Source organism: Anopheles funestus, chromosome 3RL (assembly GCF_943734845.2).
Source record: "Anopheles funestus chromosome 3RL, idAnoFuneDA-416_04, whole genome shotgun sequence".
NCBI classification, from domain to species: domain Eukaryota; kingdom Metazoa; phylum Arthropoda; class Insecta; order Diptera; family Culicidae; genus Anopheles; species Anopheles funestus.
Genome location: NC_064599.1, coordinates 73,494,952 through 73,511,028, shown reverse-complemented (window position 1 = coordinate 73,511,028; position 16,077 = coordinate 73,494,952).

Sequence of the window (16,077 nt, the reverse complement as noted above, 5' to 3'; positions counted from 1 at the left end):
AAATATATTTTCTTAACAGAAATATAAAAAGGTAGATAAGCTCTAAATTGAATGAACGTACAAATTAAGTTAAAAGAGAATTAATATTTGAAATAAAACTCATATATCTAAAGTTGAAAAGAAAAAAAATAAAAGAAATGCGAAAGAAGCTAAAAGAAAATTATTATTTAAAAGAAGATCAATATATCTATTAAATATTAAGCTGATTTACAAATTGAAGTATGCTATAAAAACAAGAAAGTTCCATTAAGGGGCTTTTATAGTAACATTTTTCTATTACTATATTATTAGTACTTAAGTAGATGTTTAAAACACTTTTAGCAACTTTTCAGTCCAGTATAAATGTCACATAAATGTTCATATCTCGGTCGCATACACTGTTTTGGGAAAAAGCTGACATTATGGCTAGTTTCAAAGACAGAAGAAAAATCCTACAAACAATAGTTTTCTTTCGCAGCGCATGCACAATGTGACAGCCCAACTCTTTCCATTCCATCTCGCCCGGCACAATGACAACAAGCTATTCAATGTTGATGTGTGTTTGTATCTCCGAAAAATATGACACTGACAGCTAAATGCCGCTCCGGCTCTCCGACTTAAAAAGGATGCAAATGTGCATCCGAATGTAGAGAAACGAAATGTGTCTCGTAACCGAACAACGGACTCCCAACCCCTTGGCAGTGGCAGCAACAATGACTGACTCTGCCGAGTGACCCGTTACTAAGCCGTCAAGATGAACGATGTGAATAAACTGTACATTTTGTGTGGCCTTAGCGTTGTGCGGTTGGTTCGATGGCCAAACTGCACACCATACGCCCGGTGGGTGGTACGATAATTTGCATCAACCGCTTTGTTGGTGTCGCCCTGAGTGCTTTTTTTTGCTTAGTGCAGCGAACTGTACCACGCCGTGCCGTTGTTTCACTTTCCATTGAGTCAGCTGCTGTTCCATGCTTTTTTGTGCTGCAAATGGGGAGCTCAAAAATGGAGTAATGGTATTGAGCAGTGTTTTTTTGCACTCTACTGTACATGGCTACACAGCAAGAATCAATTCAAGTGTTGCTCGACACTTAAAGGTTGCCGTTGCTTAGTCAGCATAAGTATTTCTGTAAAGCAAAATTCAAGTTACATGTTTAAGTAATGATTACAATGTTACTATATAGCAATGCTTTTAAAAATTACGCTTATGCTAAAACACATATATTAAATTAGATAGGTTAAAGATAATTGATTATATTTATATGTTTTATATTTTATATCTTGGTGCATTTAAAATAAAATAAACTGACAAAAGAGTCTATTTTTGTATGTTTCAGGCTCATGCTGGTATGACAGTAACATAAATTACTAAGCCATAAAAAATTATAGGAAACTTTATTTTATAGCAACCTATATTTTAAATTTTTACTAACAATTCTGCGAAAACTATGAATTATATAGGATAAAGAAGAAAAATTATAGCAAAAAATTATAGTAACTATCAACAAAGTTTTTTTTTATTCACTCAAAGACCGCCTTTGTGTTTTAACATTTTATGAGAAACTGTTAAACATTGTTATTAAAAACGAATTTTCTCATTTTTCCCATCAGCTTTTATTTTTCTTTCTATCTTTCAATACCGCACCGGTGTGACATTGATGCTCAACCACCAATCAGTGCGAGTTCGAGGTACGGAAATTCAGCAACAGTAGCGAAACACTAGGAAATTCCATCTCTTTGCCCTCTCGCATCTTGTCCCCCCCCACACATACCGAATCACCCTTTGTCCCTTCCAATTTTTGTCCATCATCCGGTTCGGTTGAGTCGTTGTCATTGAACGTGGTTCCACAGCAGCTGCCGCGGTACACTATTACGTTGATTATGCTAAAGATGTTACGTCTCCAACCGAAGCCATCGCTTTTGTCCGATGGCCCATCACATTACAGACAGCTACAGCTGGGTGCCGTGTCTCTTTCTCTCTGTTCCTTTTTTCCATCTACCTCATTGTACTGCTTTTGGTGTCTTGCTTTGGTGAGCGCACGCTAGACGAAACATTAAACCTGTGGCGCACTGATGGAAGATTGATGACGTTGGGACGCGCTACTGCACGCTGCACAGCAGTGTGAATGCACACCGCAAAGCGCAGGCAACGGATGGCCTGCGCGATGGACACTTTTTGGGAGGGACAATAAACTGGCCACCCTCAGTTTGCCTTGGCCTCCACTACCAGGGGGTGCCGCCACAAGGGCTACGGGACCGGGGTCTAAAGAGTGCCGCCCTGCCGTGTGCCCTTTAGCAACCGTTAGCGCATTGCTGCCACCGCGGTGGTAAGGCTGATTGCTTTTCACCGGTGTGCACCGGGGCTCGTCAGCCCTAGGCAGGGTAGCTTATGAAGACTTAGCCTTATAATGTCTGCACACGCTGGATGAAACAACCGATGCGCACCGAATGGTCATGCAGGCTGGCGAATGAGGTCCGCTGTCCTAATGCTGATGCACTTGAGCACTAACTGTCGAAGTTTGCTAGAGCGAACGTTCTTCGACCGAGCTTCGATTGTGGAACATTACAAGAATTGCCTAAAGCACTGCAAAAGCAAGATGGAGAAAACTTTGTACCGGTCTTGCATTAGACACTGCCTAATTGCTGTCAAGTGTTGTAAGTGAATTTTGATGTTCCATTTACTAATTAGCGATTGAGTGTTTTATGTTTGCTTTGTAATTATTTTAATGGTAAGTACGCTATTTCCTGTACTTTATCTAACATTTATATTATATCAGTTGATGGTTATTTATTTTTTGTTGAACTCAATTCTTTACTTTAGTTGCTTATTTGATCTTTAATAATTTCCTTCTATTATTTGCAGACACCAACAACTACAGCTGTTTTTATACTTATCATGTTTTACAAAAATAATTATTTTTTATTGTTTTTAATTTCTACATGTTGCTTTATTTAATTGGCGTTTTATTTGTTGTTGCAGCGTTTTTATTTATTTATTTGTTTATTTATTTATTTTTTGTTATTTGACAAGCAACTTTGACCATTTTGTATTTCTTAATTGTAATTCTTTAACTTTAACTTCTGGTTGAACTGGTTATACTAGAATCCACACATCTAGTTTAAACATTTTCACACAAGCACGTTTTTCAAATGTCATAAGTTAAACTTAAAGTGCCCTAGGCTTTTGTTATATTTCTTAATTTAATTGTGACTGATTGCTTTACACTACTTGCACTCGTCACAAATTTGCCATTTCGGTTAATCATTAGGATAATTTTAGTTGGAAAAGCCGCATCACAAGAGTATAAGCTGTAACCTTATTTGTTCGGCACACACATCGAAGCAGACATTTTCCACATTCCGCAATGTCTTAACCACCACTTCAGCAGATTTAATTGAAAAGTTCCGATAAGCGGGTGCTGGCAACAGTGGAGCAGCAATGGTGGAGAACAAAAGCCTGTTGCCTGAACCACTTAAGGGGGCCACTAATTTTCTTCACCTTCACCATGACTAACCCCCTCAAAAGTGCCCACAAATTAGATCGGATCCGAACGGTCATCGATATGTACGAGATGTGGTGTGTTTGCCCCTGGTCAAAAGTCAAGAGTGTACGCCTAGAGCACGCATGGAACGGACCGTTGTGAAAGTGAGAGTGTTTGTCCCTCAGCTGGTATGGTGGGGTTGTGGTGAATCTGCCATTTTCTACCGTAAATGTTCGATCGTACAACAGCATATTAGCACTAGATGATGGTGGTGATCGGGTGGTGAGAATGACTCACTCGGTCTCACCACTGCCTTCGGCACGGTTTGACTGATTTATCGAGGTCTTCTAGTGTTGCTGCCTAATGTCAAGCTCCACCTCAACCAGCGCAGGTACTGTTGCGGCAATGGGCGACGGTGGACGACCCGGTGGCAACAAATGGACGATGAAGCTTTTCTTTTTTTTTCGCATCTGCAAAACCACCCCAGTGCCGGGCGGACCAAGTGTGGCGAGCAGAAGTACATTATCTTTCGCACTGTTATTTATTTACTTTATGATACTTAACTTCCTAACCCTTGCGTCCTCTCAGACGAAGCTGCAGCTTAATGTTACGTGCAACAACTGCAGACAACCTAAGGGTAGGTGTGTTTGAAGCGACTGATGATCGAGCTAAGGCTACGGTACGGTTTGCGGTTGCAAAACGGCGCAATGATCCTTGGCTAGCTGATCGTTGCGGTCGGTGTTGAATGAATCGGCTGAAGCAGTGAGTGGTTGCACTCAGGCAAATGAAGCAGAAATGAGCAGAAGCTCATTTTAGGATGTCGGTACAAAATATCTTTAACGTGTTTAGCTGATCAATATGGTTAGCAATTAAACTGATCGATGTAGCTATCAAGAAGCAAAAAGCATACATCTATCTACACTGGAAGAAGTCATGTGATTGATTCGATTTCTAGCATTGCATTTGCTAGGGATTGGCAAATACATTATCATTCACTTTCATGCTCTCAACTGCTTGCCATTAATCAATAAAACATTCCGTAACGAAATGATCAATTTCATGATTTATTTATGTTGATTGTATACAAAAAGAGTACCAGCTGGAGGACTTCTTTCAGTAGTTTGCTCCAAACTAAATTTTTCACTAACAATCTTATATCTTTGATCTAAGTAATTCTGGAATATCTATACAGTTAATCCCTTAAATATCTATACTGTGATATATTCTTCTTTCTTAGCCTAACGACCTCCAAGGTCACGCCGGCCATTTCTGGCTTACTGGACTTATTTTTGTCACATAGCCGGATAGTTAGCCCTTATTACGGGGGACACGGTCCGGATGGGATTTGATACACGGTTCGGTCGTGTGGAACTGACTCCGTTTAACATATATGCCACTTGGCCGTCCCATAACCACTGTGATATATACATATACTGTTTTTATAGTATTATATTATAGCTGTATAGTATAGTATTATATTATAGTATCTCGTAGTAGTAGAATAGTTACAGAATTAACTTCATTCTCTGTTCGTAATTTATTACGCTTTAAGGCGATTTTCTGAAGGAAATATTTAACAAAAAATTATGTAAAAAAACAAGTGATTCAATTAGAAGACATTTTCAACTGTAAATCGTTATAAATCGATCAATTTTTCCTCTTCTGCAAAATTTTTTTGATGTCCTTATCTCTAGTTTTTTTTTTGTTTCCACTTTCATCTTCATCATTTCTCTTTAATAATCTTTCGTCTTCGTCTATTTTCATCATTTTTCTCATTGCTAATATTTTTCTATGATCAGATATTTTGTCTTATGAATTTTCTTTTCGGGTTTTAAACAAATTACTAAGCTTCACAAACACAGAAATGAAAAAATATAAAAAAAACAAGAAATTAAACAAAAATTAAGCAAGAGCTAAATAAACTAATGAAAAGATACGGAAATATGTAGAAGCTTTAAAGTAAATAAACTTTAAAACCAAAAATAAATATATTGAAATTAATAAACATTTTACTATTTATGCTGTAATCTATACTATTCTGATTCATTCTGATAAATCTTGAAATCATTCTGTTAGCTTTACTATTGCCAGCATTGTTTATCAAACATATTTCTCTGGTTTCTATTCAACATTTATCAAATTGTTGGTGCATCTAGCTTGCTCAACTAACTATCACCTAAGTAAACACACACACAAAAGTAGGCCAACACAACATGAAGCACTTCATTCCGCTGCATAATCTCAAACATCTTCATGCCCCATATGCAGCGCAATATTTGTCCACAGGCAATAGCAAAACCAGCACATGTTGTGTCCTTCGAAGGTGATAAAAGTTAAGATTCAGCAGAAAAAGGGAAAAAAAACGAACCCGATGGTCGGTATCGCAGCCGTCCACTGGAGCAATGGTATCGCATAACGCATGCTAAGATGGTTCGAATGGCCAACCATGCACGATGATTCCGTTCCCAAGAAAACGGAGGCCCGTTGCATATCGGAATTCAAATTTTGGTTTTTTTCCTTTCGCACCAGGCGACGGCATTCTGTTGCACTTTTCACACTCACGCGCATGTGACGGTTTTTGCTTATCGATGCATTTTGGGATTCGGTTTGGTTGGTCTTGTTTATTCAGAACAGCGGATAAAATGTCTCACATCTGGTTGAACTAGGCACCCATGTGCCACCACTGGGTGCATGGAAATGTGATACGATCAGCAGTTTTGGGTTTTGCTGTTCTTTAATCATTTGGGGCTATCATTGCGGTATCGAAGATAACAATAAACGACAATGATTTACCCTTTGAAAATGGGTTATAAATTTGTTATATATCCAGAAAAGTCATTAAAAACGATTCTATTTAACGCATGTTGCATTGTTTCCTATTTTTTCTAAGTCTCTCTACATTCTTCATATGATAATGTGCGATGAAATATGATTGGAATTATCTGCGCCAAAAAGTATGCAATTTGTGTTTTTGTTTATCTTTATATAAATCTGATGGTACCTAAATTATGACAGTTTACATATTTTTAGACCTAAAGATGACTTAAAGATATATATTGCATAGATCTAGGCGTTTGTAGCCAAGCAACTGGCTGAAACAGTCTAATCTCTCACAATGAATTCCCTTTCTAACAAGTTTTTCAACTATTTTTTTTCAACGATTTTGAATATATAATTTTCATAACTTTTTCAAATATTGACATTAATTAAAAATGTTACATGCTCATCTATCTGTCAATATGGCACCGTGAAACTTATTTTTTAACATATTATATAAATGGGATAGAAATGATCCTCTCGAAAGAATCGGCTTATAACTCGTTATAAGTGGATTGACTGTATTTTGCTATTATATTTTTAAAGATTATTATTACAAAATATGAAAAAATACAAACATTTAAGATAACTTTTCCTTAGAGACTTCCCTGAACTTCCGGCAGCTATATCAACTATAACTTGTTGCTAAAACAAGTCTCAACAGAAAGATGAATGGTCAGGCAGCAATGCTTACACTGCTTGAATCACGTTTCTTTTTAATGCGATGCGTAATTTCTCATACAATCTGTGAACGCAAAAGTTGTGCAATCATGTCAGCAAAGCTGCTCAGCTGTCCGGACCCTTTGGGAGACCACCAATGCGAAACGTAACGGCGCAGTTACCAGGACGATAAAGCCGATCGTTTCACACTATCAAAATCCCAACGCCAAACAATAACTGTATGCCAGCTTGAATCGTAAAACGGATAGCCAGAGAGGTGGCGGGAGAGAAGCTAAGGGATCCGAGTGGTTCGTGCTGACCACTACTATCTTTGTGCAGTGTCAGCTGTGTTGGAAATGAATGCCTACCCATTCTTGAGCGCGACGTTATCGGCAGTAACGCCGATGATAACAGACCGAAAATATTGCTCCGGATTATATTTTCCTCCCTTCGGTTTCTCTCTTTCTCCCACTTTCCCCCCAATTCGCATCGTCACAATGACGTTCCGATGGGTCTCCCGACGCTAAGGTCCCGTAAGGTTTTATTTGTTCGAATCGGTCCTGCACGAGATATCGCGCCCGGTAAAGGTTCACACTTAAGCAAACGTAAAGCATACGACGAAAGGGGCGAAAAAAAGACGGTTTTGTAACACAATCGTGAAAAATCGAAAGAAAAGCCAGAAGAAAAAAATCCGTTCCTCATCGTCAACTGTGGTTCGACGCTTTGGTTGTGCTTCCGATAAGACGCAAAAAAAATGTCAACAACATTCCCACCGGACCCAACCAACGGACTGATACGACACCGAAGGATCACGTCACGACAGAAAAAAAACGTCTTTCTCGCTTGAAGTTGTGTCAAGCATCTTGAAGTAAATAAGTCAACAGATTTTTTTTATTCTTACTTCCATCCACCGTTCTTTAGTGTTTTCTCTTCCGTTCCGAACGAACGACGGGGTTCGGGCTCTTCTTCCATCGAGCAAACACACAACCCGTGGTGCTATCGGTGGGTCAATATTTAAGTCACCGGAAGGCTTACACGGAAGACCTCATAATATTATTTAGTGCCAAGTGATACCGGGCTGGAAAGTATGTGCGACCGAGGGCGAGATAGGCTGAAGGTGCCATAAAGCGTGTATGCGTAGCCAACCACCAAAGCCACTTATTACAAAACCCCGCGCGTCGACGTCTTATCGGGCGTTGATTTAGAATCGTTCCTTATTCGCACCGAGATTCGTTCCCGTGTGGTGGTACGCTTATCGGGCGAAGCCAGCATGATAGATGGGTGATTGTATTTTTGTAAAAGAAGGTTTTTTTCCCCCTTTTTCCATCCATCATACCCACACCCATCTGCCAGGCGTTTCACTTTCTTCAAAATAGAATCGTTTCATTGGATCACTTTTTCTTTACATTGCGCGAGTGCACGGCAAAGCGGGTTTTCAGCGTTTAACAGAGGTGCAGTTCGTTTCTTACACGCAACACAATTGAAGAAATTGTTCATCGCTCCCCTATTTTTGCATGTAATATCTGGTAAATGATCCCTTAAGGGCGCCACTCCTGTTAGCTGATTGATACCATTGATGCCTTGACTGCTTGCGTACTGGGTGAGGATCATCGATCATGTTTAAGCTGTGAAATGGGTGTAGCTTAGATGGGCGTTGGAATGTTTAATTTGTGTGTTAATTTGACTATCTAATGCTAGCCATTTAGCAGCTTACATTATACTTTAAAGAACAAATGTTAGCAGATTTCTTATTAAGTCACCAATGTTATAAGTGTTAAATTGTATCTACCATTATAACTTCAATATAATTTCAATTTATACGTTAGAGAAATTCGCGATAAGACTTATCACTTATCACAAAATACTTATTAAATTTAAATTCTTCCAATTTTTTTATAAATTTTGTTGAAAGAAATGAAACAGAAATAAACTTATGTACTAGCTTACAAAAAAAAAGTAAAATATAAAAGAAGACGAAAACATATTCGTTAGTACAGGGAAGTGGAGGGACTGGAATGAAGGAGTAAGGATGGGATCGATGTTGTGGATTGCTTGAAGCAGAATACTCCAGAGACTCCGGGTACTCCACCACCGAGCACTCTGTAAAAGCTGAAGATCCTCAGTTCCTTTTCACCACTAGCTCTCCATAAGCTATCTTGTTGTGGGCCACCAGATACAGAACGGATCTCTGTACGGATGCAAGCTACCGAGTGCTGATGTTTGCCCAAACTAGTCACCAGTTTTTGTTTGACAATTTCTACTCTATATTCAAGTTCGAAACCCCTGGAAGCTCATAAATTAAGAGAATGTTTTCAGAATTACTTTCTAGATTTGGGTGTTCTGAAGTCATTGAAGTGTTGCCCATCGATTCTACGCACATACACGGTCAAAAGTCCTACTTAAATACTGTATGTATGTCTTTCAAAAGTGTTGAAGAAAAGTGTCCCATTTGTTGTCGTCAACTTAGAACTTACTTCATCTGTTTCTTATTGTGTTAGATGGTTGTGTGATAGTTGTTTTCCTGTTGTTCTTTTAGAATTCTGACAAAGCCGTATGCATCTCCACCATTATGATAAGATAGTCTAGTTCTTTCTGAGAACCTCGGAAGAATTTGCTGAACGAGCATTTCGTTTCGGTGTAATGACGTAAAAGGAATATGATACAATGATAGATGAAATCTCCATAGTTAGAGATCATGGAATGTTGAGGTTAGGATTCTTCATAAACATTTTTTCTGTAAGATTTATGAAGCAAACTTTGACAGATTTTGATCCGAAGGTAATCAACTTGATCTCAAATTTAAAGTGTTTTTAACTAACCTGAAAAAAATTATCTAATTTTCAAAAGATCTAGATATGAGATTGTAGTACAAAACAATCAGGAAATAGTTAAATTATAGTCATAATCAAATAAAATAAAAAAAAACTTTGAGGTGAGGATCTTTTATGATCAAAACAAGCTAGACATTTTGAGGCAATCCTGTTCCTGTAAGGTTATAGCTCTTTACCCTTTATTCCCACTCTTATTATGCATGACACATTTTATTGAAACGTGAATCGAATAACAACACATCTGCCCGTGGAAGTAGATCAAGAAAATATCAACAATGTTCCAACCACAGATCGTCCCCAGTTTCTTCCGAGATCGATTCAATCATACGAAACCATCGTCCCTGACCCAGTTTAAGTTGTTGCAGATTGGCGAAAACTGATCCACGCCAATACGGTGCACAGCGATGCGGATGCCACCGTTTGACAATACGCGGTGACAAAGAAAAATCTGGCCATCGAGATGGAAATGTGAAGAAAATACAAATAACATCATCGTCATCACCTGCAGCTGGCAGCATCAGCGAATACTTTCGCGTCATACTAACCGAAGCGTTGATCGGCAGATGCGTTCCGATGTGTTGTGGTATGCTAGCCATGGGACAGCATAACCTACCACATGCAACCGGTACAGCTACGAACGTGAATGAAACTTTCCACCTCGCGTGCGGTGGAATGGAGGCAAGCAGTAACGCCTTGACCGAACTGTTTACCAAACAAAAGACGCAGCCGTCGGGAAGCTCGTTTCCTTCGTCGCAATGTGGGGAAATTTGTAACACCGGCAATGCCGGCCATCGGCGAACAAAGCATCGGAAATGGGAAAAAGGCGAGCAAGTCCATTTCACGGTCAGACGGTTTGGATTTTCGGGTGGTGGCAATGGTGAATGGTGATGTGCTCCAAACAGAGACCAATCTGTGAACCAGCTTGGTCTCTGGGTACACACTGTCGAGAAAACAACAAAACCAAAGGAGAGAGAGACAGAGTGAAAGAGACCCACCGTAATGATAGAGTACGAAAATAGATGTTCCATCTTTATAGCACGATCGGTGTAACGCCGCTTCTTGCGACGGTAAACTAGGAATATTTTTAGCGGGTCGTGTGATTTATTGTAAATAATGCAGCTGAAACGATGCGACGCGCGTTTTACTTGGCCGACCGTGCGGAAGATGGGCTGGAGGTCAATTGGAGCCGGTGCAATGGAGGGCTTCCTGTTGCATCTGATTCTTCACACGTATGGACGTGTGGATTGTATGCATTTTGTTGGTAGCAGAGGTCGTGTTTTTTTTGTTTACCTTCGTTCATTTCCCATTTGTTTCCGAACGAGGAGAAAATATCAATGACCGATCGAACAAAGTTACACAAAGTTCGGTAACAACGGTTTTGGCATTGGAAAGAAAAGAGTTTCATTCGTTTTAATCCATTTGATTCATCAAGCTATTCATATATGCTGCCCAATTATAGCTAGTATGATAATTTAAAAATATAATAATCCTTTAAGAATCTCTAATATTTTGGCAATAAACATTTATTCACAAATTTGTGATGTTTTATAACTAGTTACACAAGTCACATACAATTATAGTATACCTTGTGTACAAACATATTCTGCAAAAGGGGGTCACGTATAATTGATTTATAATTCATAGAAATAGAAGTTAAAAACAGGTAACAAACATCTGTAAACTTAGAAATGTTTTAGAACAAAGTTTAAATGTAAAATAAAGTCAATATTATAATATAAAATATTATTAATCGAATGTTATACATAGTACTTCAAATAAAAAATAAATTTAAATGAATAATTAAAAAAATATGGTGTAAATATGACGGTAAGCATTGATGAAACATACGAAAGTAAGCAAATGAAACTTAAAAGTAAAAACAAGAAACTATTTAATATTACAATTATTAATGAATAATGATGCAGTATATCTGTGTACCTTGCAGTATATCTTTACGACATATAACAATAATAATAAAATAATAAAAGTTGCATATCTGTATTATAAAAATAAGTAAAAAGATAAATTACAAACAGTCAATAACCATAAACTGTGAAATAAACTATTCCCTACTAAATTATCTTCGTTTATTGTAAAAATAATAATAAAACAGGTAAATCAATATACAATTTCTCATAATTGAAAAAAAGGATATTAATGGCATTTGTTCTTTTGATTAGAAATATGTAAACAAATTTTGCATACAACTTAACTGATAAAGTTCCATTAACATTAAGAATGTAAGTAAGAAAGTTTGATAAATAGATGCCCACTTACAAGGAACAAGTGAATGTAATAAAATATGATATTAAGAAAAAAAAAGTCTATTAATATATAAACGAATAATTGGTTAGTAATTAAAGAAGGAAGATTAAAATCAAGCAGAAAGGAAACAAATATGAAATAAAATTACTAAAACACAAAAGCAACAGTGAGTGCTATAATACATTCATATGAACCATAGATACTTCCATCAGTTCAGCGTACACTGACAACTGGATAATGCCTGGTGCTCTAGCTGCCGCTCACACACTGTTATTATTCTAGTCATGGATAGAAACATCAAAATAAACTGCAGACTTCGTCTCCCAGTGCGTCGTGTGCTTGTCGACCGTCTCGCACCATGCCGGCAAGATGCAGCATTTGACTAATTTTAGCATCCGCAGCCGCAACCGATCCGGTGGAAAAACTGTTTATTTTCGTGAATCGGCTTTCCTTTGGCCGTTTGTCTAGAGACTATTTTCACGGCCTTCCACGCCGTTCACGTTTGGCTCCAGGCCGACAAAAGCCAACACCATGAACCGATGGTCTCCACGTGAACGACCTCGGTCGTTGCATGCGAAGGGCCACCCGGTCATAACCTGTGCGATCTTTGTCAATATTACCTTCTCCCTCGGGGTGAAGGAAGTCCTTCGATGCCGTTCAACCCGTTCATCTCTGTTCACTGCTCAACTCACCCTCAATGGCGTTCAATGTCAATGTGATGTCGCTCATTACTCACGTGTCGTGTCTGTGTTGTCGCGTCGCTAAATATGGCCACATCGTACTTCCGGCCTCGTACCGGTGCGCACACAAAGGAAGACACGTTCCGAACCGGCAGGAAAAACCCACTCGGGCGATCTTCTTCCAGCAGGAAGTGTTTGACCAAACAAAACCGGACACACCGAATCACCCACCCCATTTACGATCCAACTCGTTCGGTTCGTTCCTTCGCAAAACGGAACTACTGCAAAAGCTCCACCCGCGGTTGCTTCCGGTCGAAGCAGTTTTCCAACCCGCTCACTCCAGAAGCGTTAAAGAGTGAATGTTTAACAGAAAAAAAGGTGCAAAACACGCTGGCATAGCGAAAACACACCTCCAATTAATCGCTTAAGGTACACGCACATGCAACACCTGGTCGGGTTTTGTGCACCGAAACCATTTGTGGTCGATATCGTATTGCAGAAAATGGAGTAATTCCGGTTTTTCTCCCCCTAGACAGAGAGTGTGGAAAAATGCAGGAAGTAACCGATGGGCCGTAAATTCACACCCAAGCGTGTTTTCCTTGCATTTGATGTACGGTTTATGGAGCGAAAATGGAAAGGTTTCCACTTTTTTCCGCACGGCTCATTCAGTCAAGCAAATGTGTGGCAAAAATAGCCTTTTGGAGAAAGATGTTTAATATTTACTAGATAAAACTAAAAAAAAATAACTAAATAAGTTAAAATAAAACTAAATTAGTTAGAATTATTAAAAGATTTGTGCTTTGCCAAGAAGTGAGCCTTATCTTCATTTTGTTAAAGAATTATTTTTACTTAAGCAAGGATACTCGGAAAATATTCGACTAGAAATGTAGAGTTTAAACAAGGTTTTTAAATAAATTCAAGGTCAGTCAATTCAGTCCAGGTTACTGGTCCTATGTTCCGTAACTAAGATATATTCTGTGGATATTTCAACATTGTTTAATACCTTTTAAAATAGCTCTCATCTAAAGTAGATTAATATTCCTGAGAAACAGACTGTAAATATGTCATCTATTTACGCTCTTCTAGCATCAGTTTTTAGCTGATCTACAGGCACCTTTGTAAGAGAATAACAAATGGTTTCATATTCTTTAACATCTACAAAGGTAAATTATTTTCCAAATGCCAATACACATTTTTCTTAAAGTTAAAATTCAAGAGTAACATAAAATTGTAAAACTTAGTTTTCTTTTAGCCTTAAATTTGTTAAGGATTAGTACCCGATTCTTTTCTACAGTTTCTAATTGTTAACATCATTGTTTTAAATTTTCCTTCCAAATAAGCTAAAGAGTCAAATAAATGATTAAATATTATTTGAAAAATAGAAATTATGCTTCTGACCAAAACATCTTCGAAATAGTTCCACAAATTGTTACCTTTTTTGTTGCTTCCATACAATTTGAATATGTATATTGAATATTGAATATGCTAACGAATGAAACCATTTAGATTCACGCTGGACATGTAATATGAAAGACATCGGACAACCTAGTCCTTACGTTCGTGTACTGTGCACCACGTGGCCATCACTAGATGGGAAAAATCCAAATTTATCCGGAGTCGGAGTACTCTAGTCCATTCTGCAGTCGTTTCCGTATCAACTCCGAAATTTGGAGGATATCAACAAGATGATACGGAACAGCAGAAACCACGCTTACGAATTTACGGAAAACTAACTATTGTAAACTCATAAAAATTGTGACTAAACCTCTCTGAAATCTCGACGACAATGGAGCTTTAAAAACATTGATGCTCAATAGCAATACCAATTAAAATCTATGAAAAAGACCAACTAAACGTGTTTTAAACACCAAAAGTTCGAAACATTGAGCAAAACTGTGGAAAACTCCGAATTCGAATAATCTCCAATAATGCGGAGTTGACTTCGGAGTTGAATCCCGATTCTGTCGGAGTCGAATCCGGTTTTACAACTCGGAGTTCTCATCACTAGTATGAACTATGGTAGAATAAAAAACATGAACAAAATACAACAAATGAAATTGTGTTTTTGATACTTAGCCGAGTTATAAGTTATAAGTAGACGAGTAAAAGAACCATTGACGACAGCAAGAAAAAAAAAAGAACTGAGATAGATGATGCACAAATGCAAATGAGATTATAGCAACTACGTTTACTAAGAATCGCTGCAAAGATACACATTTTTATCTTCAAGTTAGTTATTTCTATTTCACATTCACTCCATTTGCGATCAAATTATCGGAACAGCAAATGGAATGTAGGCTGTGTAGGTTTGTAGTATGCAAATGGGAACATGAATGGCGCCTCGAAGCTAATCGAGTAATCGCGTGAATTATTTATCACCTTAAAGTTTATCTAGTCATGTGCTTGTCTTTCCCATCTGGCACCTCGTAGAACTGCAGCAAACGGTACCGATGGCAATGGGGATTAACCATTATATTGGTTTATTCAAACGATGCTTAGCAAATTTTATTATTATTGCACATCTAATGATTGAGGATGTGAACAAACCTTACACGGTATCGTGCAGTTTGCTACTCATGTTTCGTGATGGATTACTTTTTTTTTCTTCTTTCTTCACCCCTTTCCTCTATGCACCATGAACTTGTGTTGCACACCGTACCGTGGTGTGGGTCACACTCCTACAAAAGGCAACGAGCCGCACTAAGAGAACGATACTACGGTTTGAGGCATGCTGGATCCCCGTTCGTACAGGCACCACAGAATGCAAATCATCGCAAACCGCTTAATTAAATGGTAATGAAGTCTCCATCGGCATCTTTTTTTCCCAAATGACGTCATGTTGGCTTTTTTTTCCCACTAGCACCCGAACGTCTCCCGTACGCCGAGTGAAGTGTGTGATCTTTGTGCGATATTTACGATCGGGGCAAGTCAAACGCCACTGCCCTCCAAATGATTTGCTTATTATACAAACACTAGCTTGCAGCTGGCTGGCAGCAAACACCCTCATACAGCCGGCTCTCGGCAGGCACGGTAAAAGATCGGACCGATACTGTCCGATGCCCCACCGGGCAAAAATGGACAGCCCCGACCAATGGGCACGTGGGGCACTAGCGGGCGTCAAAAACTTTAAACGCCCTCTGACTGGCCAGCATAACTCAGGAATGCGCTAGTAATTAACCGAACTACACTTGCTTGAACATTTTGTTTCACTTTTTTTTCTTTTCGTTTTTGCTGTTGTGTGTTTTAGAAGCTGCTTGGGAAATTGAGGATGATGAGAAGATTGCATAGGTGATGCAGTTGCGAGCAGCTATTTTCACGCCTCAAACATTTTCTATTTGCACTTTACGTTCAACGCGTTTACGCTGA